Raw genomic sequence first — 20,620 nt, forward strand, 5'->3', positions numbered from 1 at the left:
AGTGTTGTATGTTTTAAGCATAAACTTATAATAGATGAAATATTAGGGTAGATTGGATTTTCTCCAAAGACGTTCAGCGCACCTGGAGCACCGCTGTAGGAAACGTGTTTGCAGCATATGCCACAGTTTTCGCCGTCTGTGCCGAGTTGTTCTATGTTTAGGAGGTGCAGTTTTATCCAGGGCACTTTGCAGTGTTTCATTGTAATGCTTCAGTGCAGAATCAGGACATGAGAGGGAGGAGATAGGGGCCAATGATGACTGCAAGTTCTTCATAAGTTTATGGGTGTTAATGGCCTTTATGATTCTATAAGTGTGGAAAGTGGGGGTGACCTGAGCGGGATGGCAATTCTTGATAGAGAATGAAAAAAGGTTGTGGTCAGAGAGCGGGAGAAGGGAGTTTGTAAAATCATTCACTGAGCAAACCCGGAAGAAGACCAAGTCGAGGGAGTTTCCATCTTTATGCGTAGGAGAGTTAGTAAGCTGCAAAAGGCCAAGAGGAGGTTAGAGATAAAAAGGTGAGTAGCAGATGGGGAGAGGGGAAAAGCAATGGAGATGTTGAAATAACCCATGATGAGGGTGGGGATGTAACAGGAGAGAAAATGTAGAGCAGGTGGCAAAGTGATCCAGGAACTGATGGGAGGGGCCCGGAGGACCACCACTCGCATGGACAAGGGGATGTAAAGTCTGACAGCATGGACCTCAAAAGAAGGGAAGGCAAGTGAGGGTACTTGAGGGATAACCTGAAAGGTACATTTGGATGATAGGAGCAGATCAACGCCTCCACCTGCTCTGTTGATCTTGGGGTATGAGAGAAGTGTAGTCCACCATATGAGAGAGCAGCAGTAGCGGTGGTGTCTGACTGTTGGATCCAGGTTGCAGTATGAGCCAGAAGGTTAAGAGAATCAGAAAGAAAGAAGTCATGGATAAAGGAGAGTTTATTATACACTGAGCCAGAATTCCAAAGGGCACAATTAAAAGAGACAGAAAGCATGCAGGGAATATTTATGAGATTTGAGTGGTTTCTGAGTGTAGCAGTTGAGGAGTTTGACTTACTATAACATGGGGTGCCCGGGTTGGGAGAGATATCGCCTGCGACATCCGTGCTGTTAAATCATGTTGATCAGAGGGGCCCTGACCATTCAAAAACTCTTCCTTAATCTCTGGCCAAGTTGGATTACACGTAACTGTAACAACCAAATGTGGACAGCATATATCCGAACATGTGTCATGGTGTCCTGAGCGTACTCATTATGTCTGAGACTTCCTGTAAATATAGCCGGTAAAATAACCATACACCCAATGTCCGTCATGTTGCCATGATCAGCAACAGCATGTCTTAAATAAATGTATTAAGCCACTCAAAGTTTTTGTTGGTTCAATCGGATGCACAAAATACACTTGCTTTCCATCTTGGCATAGGTACAGTATCTACGTATAAGTATAAATTGATGAAAAAGTTACCTACATTGTAAAATGTGGTTTGATGAACGATGTCTGATCATTATTTGGAAGGCGTAGAAGTCCATAGCTGACATTAGTTTATTGGTTGGCCTAACAGTGTTGGGATTAGGCTACGTTTACACTTGCATTTGGCTGGTCTGCATATGGCTGTGTACTTCCTCCCTTAAGCTCCATCTACGATCCGCCTACTTCCGCATGCATCCTGCGTCGTCCCGTGTACCTATCTTTAACATTGGGTATGCAGGGACATGTGTTGTATACAGATGCGTTGTATGCAGATGCATCCGCGTGCGGCCTTTTGACGTGCCGCCGACCGCACGGAAACACAACATGTTGAGTATACTTTGTTACTTATTTTTTGACCAGCTTCTTTCAGCCATTTACTTAGGCTTACCTTATCATCTAATTTCCATATTAGGATAAACTTTCCATGGATTCATTAATCCTGTGACTGGTCAATTGTAACGCATAAGTATGCTGACTTTACCATCTTGATTCCTTTTATGTTCCATGCAGTTATGCCTGACGAGACGTGTGTGTGTGTTTTCTTTGGTGCATCTCCTGCCATCATAAATATATTATATAGCACCGATCTCTTTAGCTGCTGCTTCCTCATCTGAATGTTTTCACACTTTTGTCTGATGTTTTATGCGTGCAATAAAATTAAAATATTGTCATCACAAATCCCCTTCTTTATTTGGATCTTGTATTGATATTGTATTTGATAATATAATTTTATCACTTTTCTAGGACTTTTTTCTACCATTAGATGCTAGCCCTTTATAGGTATTATTGGTCAGGGCTAAGGGGTGGGTCCCTTTTGGCCACGGTGACATTTTTTTAGGTTTATATTATGTCTATTTTGCCTGTATTGATTTTCAGATATGACTTATAGTCCTGAATTGGGTCATGGTGAAACGCTTCCAAACACAAGTCAGCCTGCCTACATGTTGACATAAGTTGCATATGTTGTATATGTTGTATGATGTCATTTTGATGACATTCATCCTTTTGTTCAGATGTTTCCGCATTTCTTGATTCAGCCTGTCTCATCCGAATCTCCTGAAGATAATGTTACTGGATTTCAGATGTTTCAGCTGCCATTGATTCAGCCTTTCCCAGATATAACACAGCCCACGTAGTATATTGCCCAGCCACGTAATATATTGCACAGCCATGTAATATATTACACAGCCACGTAATATATTACACAGCCACGTAGTATATAGCACAGAGACGTAGTATATAACACAGCCCACATAGTATATAGCAATGTGGGCACCATATCCCTGTTAAAAAAAAAGAATTAAAATAAAAAATAGTTATATACTCGCCTTCCGTCACCCCCCGGATCCAGCCCAGGTGTTTACCGATGCTCCTCGCGACGCTCCGGTCCCAAGAATGCATTGCAGTCTCGTGAGGTGATGACGTAGTGGTCTCGCGAGACCGCCACGTCGTCATCTCGAGAGACTGCAAGCATGGACCGGAGCGTCGCGAGGAGCAGCGGGAAAGGCGACGGAAGGTGAGAATATAATGATTTTTTATTTTATTATTTTTAACATTAGATCTTTTTACTATTGATGCTGCATAGGCAGCATCAATAGTAAAAAGTTGGTCGCACAGGGTTAATAGCAGCGTTAACGGACTGCGTTACACCGCGGCATAACTCGTGGAGTGAATATTCATTACCTTAATGAGCGGGAGACATGTGATCGCTTGGCAGGAAGAGCTGCTGGCGCTGGAACGAGATGCAGCGAGGGCACGCAGGGAAGGTAAGCAGTATGTGTTGTTTTTTTTGTTTGTTTTTTATAGGAACCATGCATACAGGGATAGGGGATAAGGAGCCATGCATGCAAGGACTGTGATAAGGAACCATGCATGCAAGGACAGGGATGGGGAACCATGCATACCAGGATAGGGATGAGGGGACAATGCATACCTGGCTTATGCTCTAGTCAATACGTTTTCCCAGGTTTTTTGGGCAAATTTAGGTGCCTCGGCTTATATTCGGGTTGGCTTATACTCGAGTATATACGGTAGTTCCCAGACGTAGTTCCCAGACTCTTCAGATGTTTCTCACCATGATCATGTTTTACTTATGGCTCCATCAATATTCTCTATATTTAATGAGCTATTGGTGATTTACTTATCTTATACTGAACGTATTTATATAATATTAAATTATGTTACAGCAAAACTTTGATACTTTGTAACACTGTATATGAAAGAGCCATCGGCATCTGCAGGGAGTAGTAATCCTTGACTACATACACGGCTAATCTATGAAGTATTAACTCTATGCACTGAAGAAAGTATTTCTTCATACTGCCAAGAGGCAGAGCAAACAGCTTGTCTCATTGGCTAAAAATAAAACCCTTCCTTTAAGCGACCTTTCAGAAAGTCTCTACATAATAAATGAGTAATGCATCTCTAGGTGGATTCCTGAACAAAACATTGCAATCACTGTATTCTTCAGACAACTCGGAGACGCTGCTTCTATACAATCCGACTGCAAGGTAAGGAGCGAAGCTACTAAGCTAGGTTTCTTAAGCGTCTTCCAGGTTAACAAAGGGTAGTTTGGTACGTGCAGTAGAGCTGAGTTTCTCATGGCCACAAACTATTCTTGGTATCTGCGAGTTAACAGAGGTTGCAGGTAAACCTACTGTGTAATCACCATATACAAATAGTAATATCCCAAATTCCCACCAGTCATTAAAATGCATGATATGATGTTAGGGTGAACCAGATTGCAGTTGAAGTGGAACTTATTCAACTCCCATTGAAATTTGATTACCGTAATTGCAGAATGTACAAACTTTATGCTGTTTACAAGTGAAACAAGGAAAATGTAAATAATTCAACACAACTAATACGACAAGTGGTTTCTCCAAGTTCAACACAAAATGTCCCTTTAAATGACTACTGCAGTCTCAGAATTATTGACAAGTGTCTTTAGTACTTAAGTAGAGCTTTTTGGCTATTATGACCTTGTGATACATGGCCAGACAGCAGCCTCTGACTGTGTTCCTAAGGAATCATTATAGGGGGTAAAAGAGTGGTCTCCAGCCTATTATTCTCTATTAGCTGCAAAAAATACATTTCCCGAAATATTCGGAATGTATAATATCAGACCTAGAATTTATAAACAAGTTCACATTTCTTATTTCCACTAATTTATGGTGCAAAGTGTCACAGATCCATATAGCAATACTGAAAGCTGCCTAAGGACATATGTGCATCGCTGGATTCTGGCTGCATTTTGTACAGAGCCGTATGAGAGGTGGCGTATAAGACTGCACTGCTCTATGGCTAACATTTTATAAATTGCTGCTAATTCTTTGGTTGCCTCATATATGGGGGTATTTTACGCTGGAAGCAATGATTATGGGCTAAGGAGACGTACAGCCTCTTTGCACCTCTATACAGACTTGTGCACAGAGCTTTGCTGTGAGAATTAATTTCTACAGTGGGAAATACCTAAAACAAAAAAACTGACCAGATCCTCTGAATAGAATAAAAGGAAGCGTGAACAGGGGCAAGCTGCTATGACTGCATAATATACAAGTAAAAGAATACAGCAACACTCTGTAGGCGCTACGATGTATGCAAACACTGAATATATGAAATTTGGACTGAATTACTGCTATATAGAATATACTTATTACAATGAAGGTACTTAGCGCATAAATTGGCAAATTGACGAGAGCCCCCCAGCCATAGCAAGGTGACTCTTCTTGGATGTCTAATTTAATGTCTATTTTATGTGGTATAATGGTCTGGATTAAAGGGATAATCATTCAAAGTTTGAACATTGCAATTTTTTTGAAATTTCGGACAAATTTCTGATTATTTTTATAATTAAAAGCAGAAAGTGGCAACATAAATTTACTATTGCCACAATGTACAATGTGTCACAAAAAAAAAATCACAAAATGAATGAAATCTGTTGAAGCGTTCTAGATTTATTACCAAATAAAGTGACAATGGTCATATTTGAAAAATTTGGCCCGGTCACTAAGGGGAGGACAGGTAGGATCCAGCATTAATTATAAACAACCTTAGACTGATGGGAGGAGGAGTGCACAAATCAAAACTTGTGTAATTTTTATCATTTACATATTCCACCTTTTTTGACCTTTGACCCTCTCTTCCGCTTTTCATTGGGAATAACACGAGCACTCACATGGTTGCATTAATTTTTGGCAAACTACATTTCTGAAAATTCTTTGCACCCTGGATGTCATCTGCTCTTAGTGCAATGGGTCCTCTCATTTCTTCTTGTGCACCCATGCATCAGTGGGAAGCCGACCACTAACACAACCTATGGTCAGCAGCTATACGTGCAAAACCACAGACAGGAAAGTGCTTCATGGTAGGATCTAAGGGCAACACACAGAGTCCAAAGGCTTCTTCTAGTACTAAAATACTCAAGATGAATCTCTACTGCATGTGCAATAGAATTTACAGTATTTGCACAAAGTCATTGCAATGGTTGACATGACAGCACAGAATGCACACAGCCAACTGACCTGCAGAGTCTAAGGAATTAATAATGGCCCTGTGGTTACAAGCCTTTCCATGGATACTGTTGTGCTTGTGGCATTACCATTAATCTTTTACTAACCCAGTTTATGCTGGTATATACAAGTGCTTCTCACTAAATTAGAATAATTATAATAATCTTTATTTTTATATAGCGCTAACATATTCCGCAGCGCTTTACAGTTTGCACACATTATCATCGCTGTTCCCGATGGGGCTCACAATCTAAACTCCCTATCAGTATGTCTTTGGAATGTGGGAGGAAATCGGAGAATCCGGAGGAAACCCACGCAAACACGGGGAGAACATACAAACTCCTTGCAGATGTTGTCCAAGGTGGGATTAGAACCCAGGACTCCAGTGCTGCAAGGCTGCTGTGCTATCCCCTGAGCCGAATAACATCAAAAAGTTAATTTATTTTGTTTTTTCAATACAAAAAGAGAAACTCATATATTATATAGAGTCATTACAAACAAAGTGATCTATTTCACATGCTTATTTCTGTTAATGTTGATGATTATGGCTTACAGCCAATGAAAACCCAAAAAGTCATTATCTCAGTAAATTAGAATACTTTATAACACCAGCTTGAAAAATGATTTTAAAATCCGAAATGTTGGCCTACTGAAATGTATGTTCAGTAAATGCACTCAATACTTGTTCCGGGCTGCTTTTACATCAATTACTGTATCAATGCGGTGTGGCATGGAGGCAATCAGCCTGTGGCACTGCTGAGGTGTTATGGAAGCCCAGGTTCCTTTGATAGCAGCCTTCAGCTCATTTGCATTGTTGGGTCTGGTGTCTCTCATCTTCCTCTTGACAATACCCCATAGATAGTCTATGGGGTTAAGGTCAGGCAAGTTTGCTGCCAATCAAGCACAGTGTGTTTTTAAACTAGGAATTGGTACTTTTTACACTGTGGAGAGGTGCAAAGTCCTGCTGGAGAATGAAATTTCCATCTCCAAAAAGCTTGTCGGCAGAGGGAAGCATGAAGTGCTCTAAAATCTCCTGGTAGATGGCTGCGCTGACTTTGGTCTTGATAAAACACATTGAACCTACACTAGCAGATGACATGGCTCCCCAAACCATCACTGATTGTGGAAGCTTCACACTAGACCTCCAACAGCTTGGATTGTGGCCTCTCCACTCTTCCTCCAGACTCTGGAACCTTGATTTCCAAATTAAATCCAAAATTGACTTTCATCTCAAAGCAACACCTTGGACCACTGAGCAACAGTCCAGTTATTTACCTTGACCCAGGTAAGAGGCTTCTGGTGTTGTCTATTGGTCATGAGTGGCTTGACACAAAGAATGTGACACTTGTAGCCCATGTTCTGGATACGTCTGTGTGTGGTGGCTCTTGAAGCAATGACTCCAGCAGCAGTCCACTGCTTGTGAATCTCCAAATTTTTAAATTACCTTTTCTTAACAATCCTTTCAAGGCTGCGTTTGTCCCGGTTGTTTGTGTACCTTTTTCTACCACAATTTTTCCTCCTTCCACACAACTTTCCATTAATATGCTTGGATACAGCACTCTGTGAACAGCCAGCTTTTTTTAGCAATGACCTTTTGTGGGTTACCCTCCTTGTGGAGTGTGTCAATGACTGCCTTCTGGACATCTGTCAAGTCAGCAGTCTTCCCCATGATTGTGGAATCTACAGAAACAGACTAAGGAACCTTTTTAAATGCTTAGGAAGCCTTTGCAGGTGTTTTCTGTTAATTATTCTAATTTACTGAGATAATGACTTTTGGGTTTTCATTGGCTGTAAGCCATAATCATCACCATTAAGAGAAATAAACACTTGAAATAGATCACTCTGTTTGTAATGACTCTATGTAATATATGCGTTTCACGTTTTGTATTAAAGAACTGAAATAAATTAACTTTTTGAAGATATTCTAATTTAGTGAGAAGCACCTGTAATTGTAAAAAATAAAATTGTAAATATAAGCCAATAATATCACCGCTGTACAAAATCATTCAAAATCTATAGCCATGGTAAATAAATATTTAGAGGCTGTGAAGTATTTCCTCATGAGTCACAAACTTATCTGACACTATAGCTATTCTTTACCGGTAACCCGCCCATCCACACCCTCAGCTTTCTATAAAATCTCGTAAGGCTGCTTGTATGTTTATAGTGATTGACAGAGAAATTAAAGGTTTTTTATAAATGACCAGATGTTTCTGTGAATCTGTGATACTGGATCTACTGAAGGTGACTATGTACACATTGGAATCAGTCCTAACGAGGCGCACTGATGCATTCTACAAACAGGCTGTACTCAATCATTGTCTTCCAGGTGAACTTAGTAAAAACTGACAGAATTGGTTCATCCAGTTTAAAGTGGGAGGTGGGTGCCCCCGAGCACTAATTTTTTGCTGGTGTAGACATTCATCTAAATTCAAAGAGGTTGTCCTGGATTAATATATTTATGACTTACAATATCTGTGGGATGTTGTCAATATGAAATTAGTGGGGGTCCGACACTCGTCACCCCCAACGATCAGCTAAAATCTGCATTGGCAGCCACAAGATATGAGCAATGTATGGGGCAGAACACCGCAGCCCTTTGCATGGATTAGTGCCTGCAGCCAAGTACTGCGCTTTACTTCCCATTCACTTTCATGGGTGATAATGATCAGACACTTGAAACAATAAACTGCAATGTACAATCATTTTGCTTCCTGGGGAGATAAACCCCAGCTAGAGGTGTCAGGGAGAGGTGTACTCCAGTCTCCCACGTGCAGGCTCCACAATGCCAACAAAGCATGTGTATGGGGAGTCAGGAGAGATAGCTGACAGCCAATATTAAAGGGAACCTGTCATGTAAAATAATGCTATTAGCCTGCAGATATGGGTTAATCTGCAGGTTAATACCGCTCTGACACTGTACGGTGCCGGCACTGAGAGCCTCGCTGCCAGGAGGAAATTAAATGTATTACTCCCAGCAGTGTTCAGTTTCCAGTCATAGGGATGGCGCCAGCATGGCCTCAGTCACTACTCTTGGTATGGTGAGCGGCAGCTATAAGCGTGGTACCATCACTGACTTAATGCTGAACCTGCTGTCAGTCAGGGCCAGGGGCGCTGTTACAGCCACCACTCTCTATCCACAGACTGTACTCATGTCGGCGCCACGGCTATGACTGGAAGCCAAATGCTGCTAGGGGGATAAAGTTTATTTGATCTCTCAGTGCTGCGTGTCAGAACGTTATTAACCTGCAAATTAACCCTATTTCTGCAGGTTAGTAGCGTTATTTTACATGACAGGTTCCCTTTAAGATGTATGGGAACTTTTGCTGTCCCATCCACTTTTATGGTCATTGGTTGCTAATTCCATGTACGAAAACAGAGTCTTGCAGCCCCTTATTCCACATTTTGCTGGAGATTGTAATCTCATCGATCATATTTTTATGAACTATCTCAAGTCATAAACATAAAACAAGGCTTTTATTGTGGCTGCTAAGTTAGTAAAAAAGAAGGAAAAGCAAATGTGCAAATGAGGTCACTGTATAATGATGAACTGACTCCACCATAGAGCCACATTAAAGATGGCATTAATAGGTATGAAGACAGGCAGTAGTGGTGTGACACGTTCAAAAAACGAATTTACTCTAGTGTAAGAGCTGACCACTGCGGCAAACTATGGCAGCAGCTGAGGATGGGCTCTCTTAAGGAAACAGTATAGTATATAAAAGGATTAACACGATATGTCACTTATACCCGCTGCTTCTAAAACCCTCAATGCCTGTTCTAAAGCCCAAACTAATGTCAATTAGCCAAATCCAAGTATTTCGTATGATGTTTACAGGTGTAACACAGATGTGTGATGTCACAGCCGGTACTTGAAAGAAACTAAGTAGTGATGTCACGGCAGCTTCCCTGACTAACACCCACTTGTGATGTCACAGCGGTTTACTGAAAAAAACACACTGATAATGTCTCAATCTCACGTAACTGATATAAAACACAGTTTTTTGAGCTTCTGGTAAAACAAAGTTTTGGTAATCAAGCCAGGCTTCAAGTTTGGTGGCCAAATGGTGTGCATCCTCTTTAAAGAACTCTTTGTTTCCATCAGCAGTGGCCCACCATTACCGTGAACTACTTGCCCTAATGATGAATAAACCCTTGGATGACCCTCTGTGATCATTCTTCTGCCTCTCGTCTCTGCCTTACACTCTGAACTCGACTCTGACTTTTCCCTGCTTCTGTTGCCGGTGTTAGATTTTGACATTGTCCTCACTTTTCTGGTAATGACTCGACCTGCTGACCACTCTACCGCCAACTCAGTCCACCGGCCAGCAGCCACTCTGTGGATGCAACCAGAGAAGGACAGATCCCTCTATGGAAGAAAGGGTGGGAGACAGATTATTTGGAAGCCATCTGAACTGACGGTTTCATCACACAACGCTTTTTTTTAAACTTAAAACCAAGCTGAATGTTTAAGAATCGGCAACATGGAGAAATGTGAAGAAGTGGACCTTCCAGTATTTCCTGATAGTTTTTGAAACAACAATGTTAAAGTTCAAAAAGCTGTAATTATATCTTGTCAAATATAATCTGATTGCTCCAGGCTACAGGGCTTCAAGACTTACTGCCTTATGATGGGTCACACTATTCAATGACGAAGTGCAAATACTAGAATTAGAGTAAAGGGAAAGATTTCACTATTCTTGTCATTTTTTTCTCTTTGCCCCAATGTAGATTTTCTTGTATAATTTCCCTTCTGACAACTTGCGGTGTAAGGTCTCCATGTGCTGCTGTACAGCCTCAGGTGCCGTATGTATGGAACATAGAGGACACGATGGAACATGACACAATTTTTTTCTGGCCGCTATCTAATGAATGAAACCTTTATATGCCTTCATAATTCATATTTCACTCTCTGTATGACTCCATGTAAAATCACAATTAACATTTAATGCCCATAGATCCACATTTCCAATGAAAAGGCGTGGGTTGGGTTAGAGTTACTCCTGAGAAGTCACATAGATCATATAAAACAGAAGAATAAATGATGTGATCAAAGGTGCTGCTGAAAGCCTGGTGGTCCAGTATCTAATAATCCTCATAATGCAGAAAATGACCACTTATCTCCAGCATTGAACTGTATTGTAATATGGAAATTGGAAAACCAATGGCAGAATATTATGGCTAAATTATAAGTAAATTACGGTACACAACATTTTTAATTAGCAAATCACGCTAATTTTGCATATGGAGGTAATCACTATCGTGCCCTCCCAGTCATAGCCCAAGTAGGTCCTGGGCCCTAAATAACATTGTAATAAGCACAAGGATCATTTAACTTGCTAAACACATGATATCCCCACTGTAGTAAGAGTTCCAATACAAGGTGGGATGTATTCCCCTGCAAAAAGAACACATAAAACCTTAAAGGGTATTCCCATCTCCAAGGCCCTATTATAATATGTAGCAGGTGTAATAATAACAATAGCAAATACCTCCTATTTAAACTTTAGAACAGTTCGCCTGATAACCTATGTCTCTCACCTCCTGTGCTTGCCATTGAAGTAGCCTAGGTATCTATGGTTACGGCCACTAGCAACAAACGAATTGTCACTATATGAATGGTGTTAGCCATGGATACCTAAGCTACCGCAATGCCCTGAACATGAGATAAGAGACATACCGTAGGTTATCAGGAGAACTATACTACAGTTCTAAGAGGAGGTATTTGCTGTTATTATTATTACACCTACATATACCCCTTTCTGTTTTATAGTATCTATCCCCCCCACTGTAGTAAGAGTGACAGTTTAAGGTGTGATGTATTCTCCTGCAAATAGAACACATACTGTAAAACCTTAAAGGGGTGTTCCCATCTCCAAGGTCCTAGGCCAATATGTAGAAGGTGTAATTATTATTAATAATAGTAATAGCATTAGAACTGTAGTATAGTTCTCCTGATAACCTATGTCTCTTACCTCATGTGCAGGCCATTGCAGCAGCTTAGGAATCCATGGTTATGACCACTCATATAGTGACAGCTAGCTTGTTACTAGTGGTTGTAACCATAGATACTTAGGCTAAAGCAATGACCTGCTCAGGCGGTAATAGAAATAGGTTATCAGGAGAACTGTACCACATTTTTAATTGAAGGTAATTGCTATTATTATTATTATACCTACTACATATTGGAATAGAATTTTGGAGATGGGAGTACTCTTTTAAGGCCATATGCCTACCGCACTGTTTATTGTAATGCCTTTGAGGGAGAAACAGCTAAATCAAGTGAACAACAAGCAGATAAAATATGTCTGTGACTCAGATGCTTCATTTGGCTTTCCCCCCAAAGCATGTGTCCTTATGCAGAAAACACGTTCAGGCAGCCCCATTATCTACACTTACCCTAAGGCCGGAGTCACACTTGCAATTTTAAAATCGGTCCGATCTTATTCCTGCAAAGTCGGACAAGTGTAATGCAAGTGTCATGCATGTTTCTGCGAGTACAATCCGATTTTTAACACATAGCATCTGATTAAGGCCATTTGCACACATTGAGTATTTGGTGAGTTTTTTACCCCAGTATTTGTAAGCCAAAACCAGGAGTGAAACAATCAGAGGAAAAGTATAATAGAAACATTTGCACCACTTCTGCATTTTTCACCCACTCCTGGTTTTGGCTTACATCCGAATGCAGTGAGATTGCTATCCGATTGAAATGCGATTTTAACAAGAGCTTTTACATCGAGGAATTTGCTATGTCTTTTACACATCGTTTTCAAAGGAAATATTCTTCAAAACGTATATATACTGTATAATAGATAGCTAGATAGATGAAAAGCTAGCAATTCAGCAGCTGCTTACAGTAAAATCACTGCTGGAGCCGACAGGATATAATAGATGGGTTACATACAGTAAATACACATAGAATAGGTAGTGACAAATACAATTAGTACAGTGTTTGTGCAGTGTTACTGTACATGTATTTAATTATTAAAAGATTATTTTTCTAAAAAAAAATGGCATGGGCTTCAGCGTAAATTTCTTAACCAGCAGAGGGAAAGTCGACAGCTGGGGGCAGATATTTATAGCCTGGGAAGGGGGTAATACCCTTGGATTTTCCCAGGCTATTAATATCAGCTCAGAGTTGTATAATTAGCCTTTACTGGCTATTAAAATGGGGGACCCCATAAAAAAATTGATGTAGGGTCCCCCTACAATTAGCAACCAGCAAAGGCTATGCAAACAGCTACGGTCTGATATTAATAGCCTAGGAAGGGGCCATAGATATTGCCCCCAGGCTAAAAACATCAGTTCTCAGCCGCCCCAAAGGCGCATCTCTAAGACGTGCCAATTCTGGCAATTGACCTCGCTCTTCCCTCTTACCCTCATGCAGTGGCAAGTGGGGTGATAGTTGGGGGGGTTGATGTCACCTTTGTATTGTCAGGTGACATCAAACCCTGAGGTTAGTAATGGAGAGTTGTCAATAAGACACCTCTATTACTAACCCCATAGTCAAATTGTATAAAAACACACACACACAGAATAAAGTCCCTTAATTGTAATGATGACACAGACTCCTTTAATCTTAATTAGACCATACCTATGACATCGCCCATTCCAGTGATGCCATTGTCCCCTGCAAGAGAATTAAAATAATAAACAACAATATTCCTCACTTTTCCACAGAGATGATAATCCATTTGTCCCACAACGGGTCTAGCTCTGCTACATCTAGACGGCAGGCTGCATGGTTGTATGATGCAAAAATACAGCCTGACATCCAGCAGACACTGAACAGCATCTGCTACCGCTGCTCAGTGTCTCGCAGTGAACTCCTATATCCAGTGTGACGTCACCGCGAGCGTGAGAAAGTACCAACACTCGTGGTGCCATCAGAAAGTTCCTAGGTAGTCATGGGTGAACCACCCCCCCCCCCCCCCCCCCGATGTTTTTCTGTAAAGTTCGAGCTCGGGGCCGGAGATGAGGAGAACTTGCATCCGAACCCTGAACTTGGACTTTACAGATATGGGATGGGGCGAGGGGGTTGTAAAAGAAAGAGTAAAATTAATAATAAACATTATAATTATACTTACCTGTCCAGCAACGCGTCCTCCTGTCCTGCTGTCTCTCTGCCGCATCTGCTTCCGGGGCCGCTCATTACCTCCGGCGGTATTCTCTGCACTTTGGCTTTTTCCGGCAGTGTTCGTGCGGTGACGGCCGAGTGCAGTAAATACCGCCGGAAGGTAATGAGCGGCCCCGGAAGCAGATGTGGCAATCAGATGTATGCAATCAGTTATTTTTCACTGATCTTGTTCTTTGAAGATCAAACTCCGACATGTCGCCAATATTTTGTCACAGACACACACTCCGCAAAAAACACATGGACATGTGGACAGCCCAAAAACCATAATAGATATATGAAAAACATGGTTAGAACACATACGTGAATCACAGATGTCTGAGTGAGGCCTTATAGAGCAAGACTAAGGTTCTGCACCCCTGCCTTGAATCGAGGTGCACATGTTTGGCCTTTTGACCTTGGCTAAAATCCTTCTCTATGGGACTGCCATAGGGAAAGAATGGACTTTTCTTTGGTCAGCAGTCCAATAGATAATGAATGAAGCAGAAATTGAGCTTGTGCTCTTCCAGGACCTCTGAAAAGCCTGGTTCCTGGGATCTACAGCCTCCATTCTCGAGATCATTGAGGGTCCCAGCAGTTGGACCCTTTCCTATGGATAGGGGATCGTTTTAGATTCTGAGAATATGGAACAGGTGATAATTTTGGTGTTTTTTATTCTGCAATAGTATTCAGTCAATAGTTATTGCTTCTACTTAGGATGGTGTTATCTAGTCACAGTATGGTGATCATAGTTATTAAGTTTCTGATTCTGATGCATTATGGTGTGCTCTGTATTTTCCCACAATGCACAATATGCTCTTGTGGACCAGGACCTGGTGGTGTGTTAGGCTGTAGTGCCTTATAGAAAATGAAAGTTACAATTGCTAGATTTTTATTTATTAATCGTGCAGCTTATAATTATTTTTGTCTCATCAGAATAGACTGTTGATGATAAATGAGGGTACGTGCCCATGATCCGGAAGGGACAGTGCTTTGGACGCAGCGCTGTCGTCTACTGAACGCAGGTGAATCCACATGTGTTCACTGAACTGTGCGGATTCACCGCACCCAATACATGGTATGGGTGAAATTTCTCTTAAATTAACACTGTGCGGTCTGGAGAGATGTGCCCCATGTCCGTCTCCCTGGGTGATCCGCGGGCGTCTGTGGACGCATAATGGACAAGAAATCCCATCCACTATGCTGTAACATCTGGACGCTGCGGGTTGGATGCTGCACAAGTATGCAGCGTGCAACCCGCAGCTTTTTATTGATCGTGGGCACATACCTTGATGGCTTTATTGCTGATTTCTTGTATCCATTATTACACACATTATTAACAAACATTATGTCAACTGCAAAGATTCAAATGAATTCTGACAATAATTGGCAAGTGTACGTGGGCCATTATATTGGGGTGGATTTACGCTGCGCTCACTGACACAACATGTGAACACAGCCTCGGGCTCAGTACCTAGAGCAGCGTGAGCCGAACACGCAGCCCTGGCGGCTGCCATATCTTATCAGCCTTATCTCACACACAAGCTACACTTGTGCCCAAAGCTATGTGTGACCCACCCTGACTGTACTCATAAATCAATCCATTAACTAATGGTGCACTGGGCTAAAACAGCTTCTCCCGCTTTGTATTTTCATAAAAAGGCTGGGGCCACATATACAGTTTTTGGGTCAGTTTTGATGAAGTTTTTGAGCCAGAGCCATAAGTGGATGCATACGCTTCTCCTTCCTGCTGGATCAAGAATGTGTGTGTAATTTCAGCCTGAAAGTGCTGTAAATAGCATCTACATTGTATTACTAGGAAATGCACTGTATGTAGGGGCTCATTCACACCACAGCTTTTCTCGTACTAATTTGGATACATACGTACCTATTAGGCCGGCGTCACACTGGCGAGTTTTACGGACGTAAGAGCGCAGAAACTACGTCCGTAAAACTCGCATTACATACGGCACAATTATTCTCAATGGGGCTGCTCCTATTAGCCGTATATTACGGTTCAGTATTATACGGCTTTCTACGGCCGTACAAAATCGCAGCATGCTGCGTTTGTCAGCGTATTGCGCAAAAAAATCGCTAATGAAAGTCTATGGGGGCGAGAAAAATACGGATTCCACACGGACCTGCAGTGTGACTTGCGAGAAATACGCAGCGCTGTTAGTGAAAAGTCGGTAATTCAATTGCCGGCTTTTCATTTCTCCTGCACAAACCCGACAGGATATGAGACATGGTTACATACAGTAAACCATCTCATATCCCCTTTTTTTTGCATATTCCACACTACTAATGTTAGTAGTGTGTATGTGCAAAATTTCAGCGCTGTAGCTGCTGAAATAAAGGGTTAAATGGCGGAAAAAATTGGCGTGGGCTCCCGCGCAATTTTCTCCGCCAGAGTAGTAAAGCCAGTGACTGAGGGCAGATATTAATAGCCAGGAGAGGGTCCATGGTTATTGGCCCCCCCGTGGCTAAAAACATCTGCCCCCAGCCACCCCAGAAAAGGCACATCTGGAAGATGCGCCTATTCTGGCACTTGGCCACTCTCTTCCCACTCCCTGTAGCGGTGGGATATGGGGTAATGAAGGGTTAATGCCACCTTGCTATTGGAAGGTGACATTAAGCCAGATTAATAATGGAGAGGCGTCAATTATGACACCTATCCATTATTAATCCAATTGTATGAAAGGGTTAAAAAACACACACACACATGATTTAAAAGTATTTTAATGAAATAAACACAGCGGTTGTTGTAATAATTTATTGCTCTCTCATTCCATTTTCAGACCCTCGCTTGGCAAAACAATTAACACACAAGATACATACCCTCTCTGATGAACTGTCACGTCCCACGAAGTAATCCATCTGAAGGGGTTAACTAATATTACAGGCAGAGCTGCGATAAACCACTCGCTCGTGCCTGTAATCCCCGGGTGCTGAAAGGAAAGCAGTGATCTATACTTACATTCAGTTGTGGTGAGGCGCCCCTGCTGGATGTTCTCATGAACTGCAGCCTGGGAACTTTTTCCCACGCTCCAGGTCATATGAGGACATCCACCAGGGGGCGCATCACCGCGACTGAAGGTAACTATAGGTCATTGACCTACATTTCCTTCAGTCGCGGTGATGCGCCCCCTGGTGGATGTCCTCATATGACCTGGAGCGTGGGAAAAAGTTCCCAGGCTGCAGTTCATGAGAACATCCAGCAGGGGCGCATCACCGCGACTGAATGTAAGTATAGATCACTGCTTTCCTTTCAGCACCCGGGGATTACAGGCACGAGCGAGTGGTTTATCGCAGCTCTGCCTGTAATATTAGTTAACCCCTTCAGATGGATTACTTCGTGGGACGTGACGTTTCAGCAGAAGGTATGTATCTTGTGTGTTAATTGTTTTGCCAAGCGAGGGTCTGAAAATGGAATGAGAGAGCAATAAATTATTACAACAACCGCTGTGTTTATTTCATTAAAATACTTTTAAATCATGTGTGTGTGTGTTTTTTAACCCTTTCAAACAATTGGATTAATAATGGATAGGTGTCATAATTGACGCCTCTCCATTATTAATCTGGCTTAATGTCACCTTCCAATAGCAAGGTGGCATTAACCCTTCATTACCCCATATCCCACCGCTACAGGGAGTGGGAAGAGAATGGCCAAGTGCCAGAATAGGCGCATCTTCCAGATGTGCCTTTTCTGGGGTGGCTGGGGGCAGATGTTTTTAGCCAGGGGGGCCAATAACCATGGCCCCTCTCCTGGCTATTAATATCTGCCCTCAGTCACTGGCTTTACTACTCTGGCGGAGAAAATTGCGCGGGAGCCCACGCCAATTTTTTCCGCCATTTAACCCTTTATTTCAGCAGCTACAGCGCTGAAATTTTGCACATACACACTACTAACATTAGTAGTGTGGAATATGCAAAAAAAAGGGGGATATGAGATGGTTTACTGTATGTAAACCATGTCTCATATCCTGTCGGGTTTGTGCAGGAGAAATGAAAAGCCGGTAATTGAATTACCAGCTGTTCACAGATATCGCGCTGAATGAAATCTAATTACAGAATATATATATATGTGTCTCAATGACATATATATATATATATATATATATATATATATATATATATATACTGTATATATGTTTTCCCTAACATTTGAGCACATAAATCCATTAGATGTCGGTTTTGCAAGCCTGCGCGAAAATCTCGCAGTACGGATGCCATACGGATTACATACGGAGGATGCCATGCGCAAAATACGCTGACACACCCTGCCTACGGATCACTATTTTGGGAACATTTCTCCGTATTACGGCCGTAGTACGGACGTATAATACGTGGCGTATTGTCTTACGCCGAGTGTGACGCCGGCCTTATAGTCTATGGAGCTGTTTTCAAGTCCATGTATTTTTGCAGACTGATTGATCCACAAAAAAAAAATCACAGAGACATGTCCGCTTATGATCCAAGTATCTGCTATTACTCGCCACTGCCAAGTTTATGGGTCTGTGTAAAATCGGACAGCACTCAGGTGCCATCCATGCTCCGTCCATATTTCAGTGACTTTTTATTATCAGAAGCTTGAGAATCGGCCATGACTTTCTTTTGTTATCCGAGAAAAACTCTTGAAACTCCGAAGATAAAAGCAGACACCGACTAAACTCTGATGACACTTTGATTAAAAAAAAGCCACTGATGAAACTCATTCCGTACCAGAAAAATGAGACATAAATCACATCTAATAAGGAACCACTCGGGTCCAGGAAATTGGATGTATTAAATAAATTCTAAAAATGTTCTTGTCTAAAATGATATCACATTCACCAGGAAATGACCCCTTTAGTAATATGACTGGGATTGACCATGATGAAATCAATGGGTCAGATTCGTTACTGCATTTGCGCCTTTTTTGGCCAATTTTTTCATTTCAGCCTTATTATTCTTTATATTTGCGTCTTTTTTAAAGTCTACCTTATATGTGTTTGCCTGTTTTGTTTTGTTTTCTTTTAGGGCTCGCTCACACTGGTGAGTAGCATCTGATGATTTTCTCATCCGAGAGAATGATTTATACAAATGACCCTCGGGCTCAACTCTTCTGGGATCGTGAGCCGAGTGTTAATTTTACTGTGATACGATACTGTTGCATTCTAGAATCGGATCACAGATGTGGAGAAGATGGAGAACTTAATTTCTCCATCTTCTCCATTGTGTGAGTCGAGGTATATCGGACTGCACTAAGATGACATCTGAGTGCAGTCCAAAGTTTGCACTCACCTATAGGCTTGTATGGGTGCGCGTCATCCGATATATGCAGCGATTATTTTCTCATGCCAACTCAGCAATACAAAATAAACGCTAGTCGGCAATGCCCCGAAGTATAACATTGGAGCGATGAGACATCAGATAGCACTCATCCGAGTTATACGCTGGCTACTCGCCAGTGTGAGCGAACCCTTATGATCACAATAGTGGGATTGGGTTTACAGATGTTTTCAGCTGATTTATCAATTACACGTTTTTAAAAAGTCATAACATTTGGTGTAAATGTACTCCGTTCCCCCCTTTAGTGATATTATATACAAATTTAATGTGCAAAATTTGCCCTATTTTATGTAATGTGAAATTTTTGGAAAAATTTGGCACAAAAAACAGTCATGAATACAATAGAAAAGAAAAGTGACTTAAAAAAAACACAGGGCAGCATGGTGGCTCAGTGGATAGCATTGCATCCTTGCAGCACCGGGGTCCTGGGTTCAAATCCAACATCTGTAAGGAGTTTGTATGTTCTCCCCATGTTTGCGTGGGTTTCCTCTGGATACTCCGGTTTCCTCCCACATTCCAAAGACGTACTGATAGGGAATCAGATTGTGAGCCCCAATGGGGACAGTGTCGATAACGTCTGCGGAATATGATGGCGCTATATAAGTGAGTAAAATAAATAAATAATGAAGACTCGGGGCCTATGTGAATAATGCCCCTATAGGACAAGGAAATGCTTTATTAAGGCGTTTTCTTTAATGTAGCAATTTACAGACCAGTTTCTCCATTAGCAAACAACAAATACAATGTATTTCTAGGTATTCACCTTTTTTCACATATTTTGTAAAGCAAGTGAGATCTAATTCTTTTATCTATAACTGCAGGCTGACATCTATAACATCCTGAGCTGCACCTTGTAGAATTAGGGCAGTGCCTCACCTGTGCTATGCTGGAAGCCCCAAAGGCTTCATTCACACAAATTCTCTGCTCTGTCAGCACAAATGCCAGGAAACTCTCATATACGGTACATCAATCTGCTCTTATAACCAGTGACAGGTGGAGTGAATAACATTGATGACCCTATTATAATTACTAGCGGCAAGTAGGCAGCAAGTTCTGAAAGTTGGTGCCTCGAAAGCAGAAAAATGGGCAAGTGAAGGATCCGACCAGTGTTGACAAAGTCATATCATATAGAGCATCTCCAAAACTTCCCGATGGCCAATGGTTAGTACCCACCAAAAGTAGTCTGGCACCTGAA

At 41.7% G+C, this 20,620-nt stretch overlaps 1 protein-coding gene across 4 annotated transcripts in view; it reads left to right on the forward strand.

Moving 5' to 3' along the window:
• Positions 1-3,851: 3,851 nt before the first annotated feature.
• Positions 3,852-20,620, forward strand: part of CAST (calpastatin) — a 256,580-nt gene continuing 239,811 nt past the window's right edge. For 3 of the 4 annotated variants that reach the window (XM_077289487.1, XM_077289500.1, XM_077289509.1), the window contains exon 1: positions 3,852-3,977. The gene's annotated coding sequence lies outside the window, so the exon portion shown is untranslated. The remainder of the gene's footprint in view (positions 3,978-20,620) is intronic. The other variant, XM_077289517.1, reaches the window with a different exon arrangement.

Source organism: Ranitomeya variabilis, chromosome 1 (genome assembly GCF_051348905.1).
Source record: "Ranitomeya variabilis isolate aRanVar5 chromosome 1, aRanVar5.hap1, whole genome shotgun sequence".
In the NCBI taxonomy this organism is placed as follows: Eukaryota; Metazoa; Chordata; class Amphibia; order Anura; family Dendrobatidae; genus Ranitomeya; species Ranitomeya variabilis.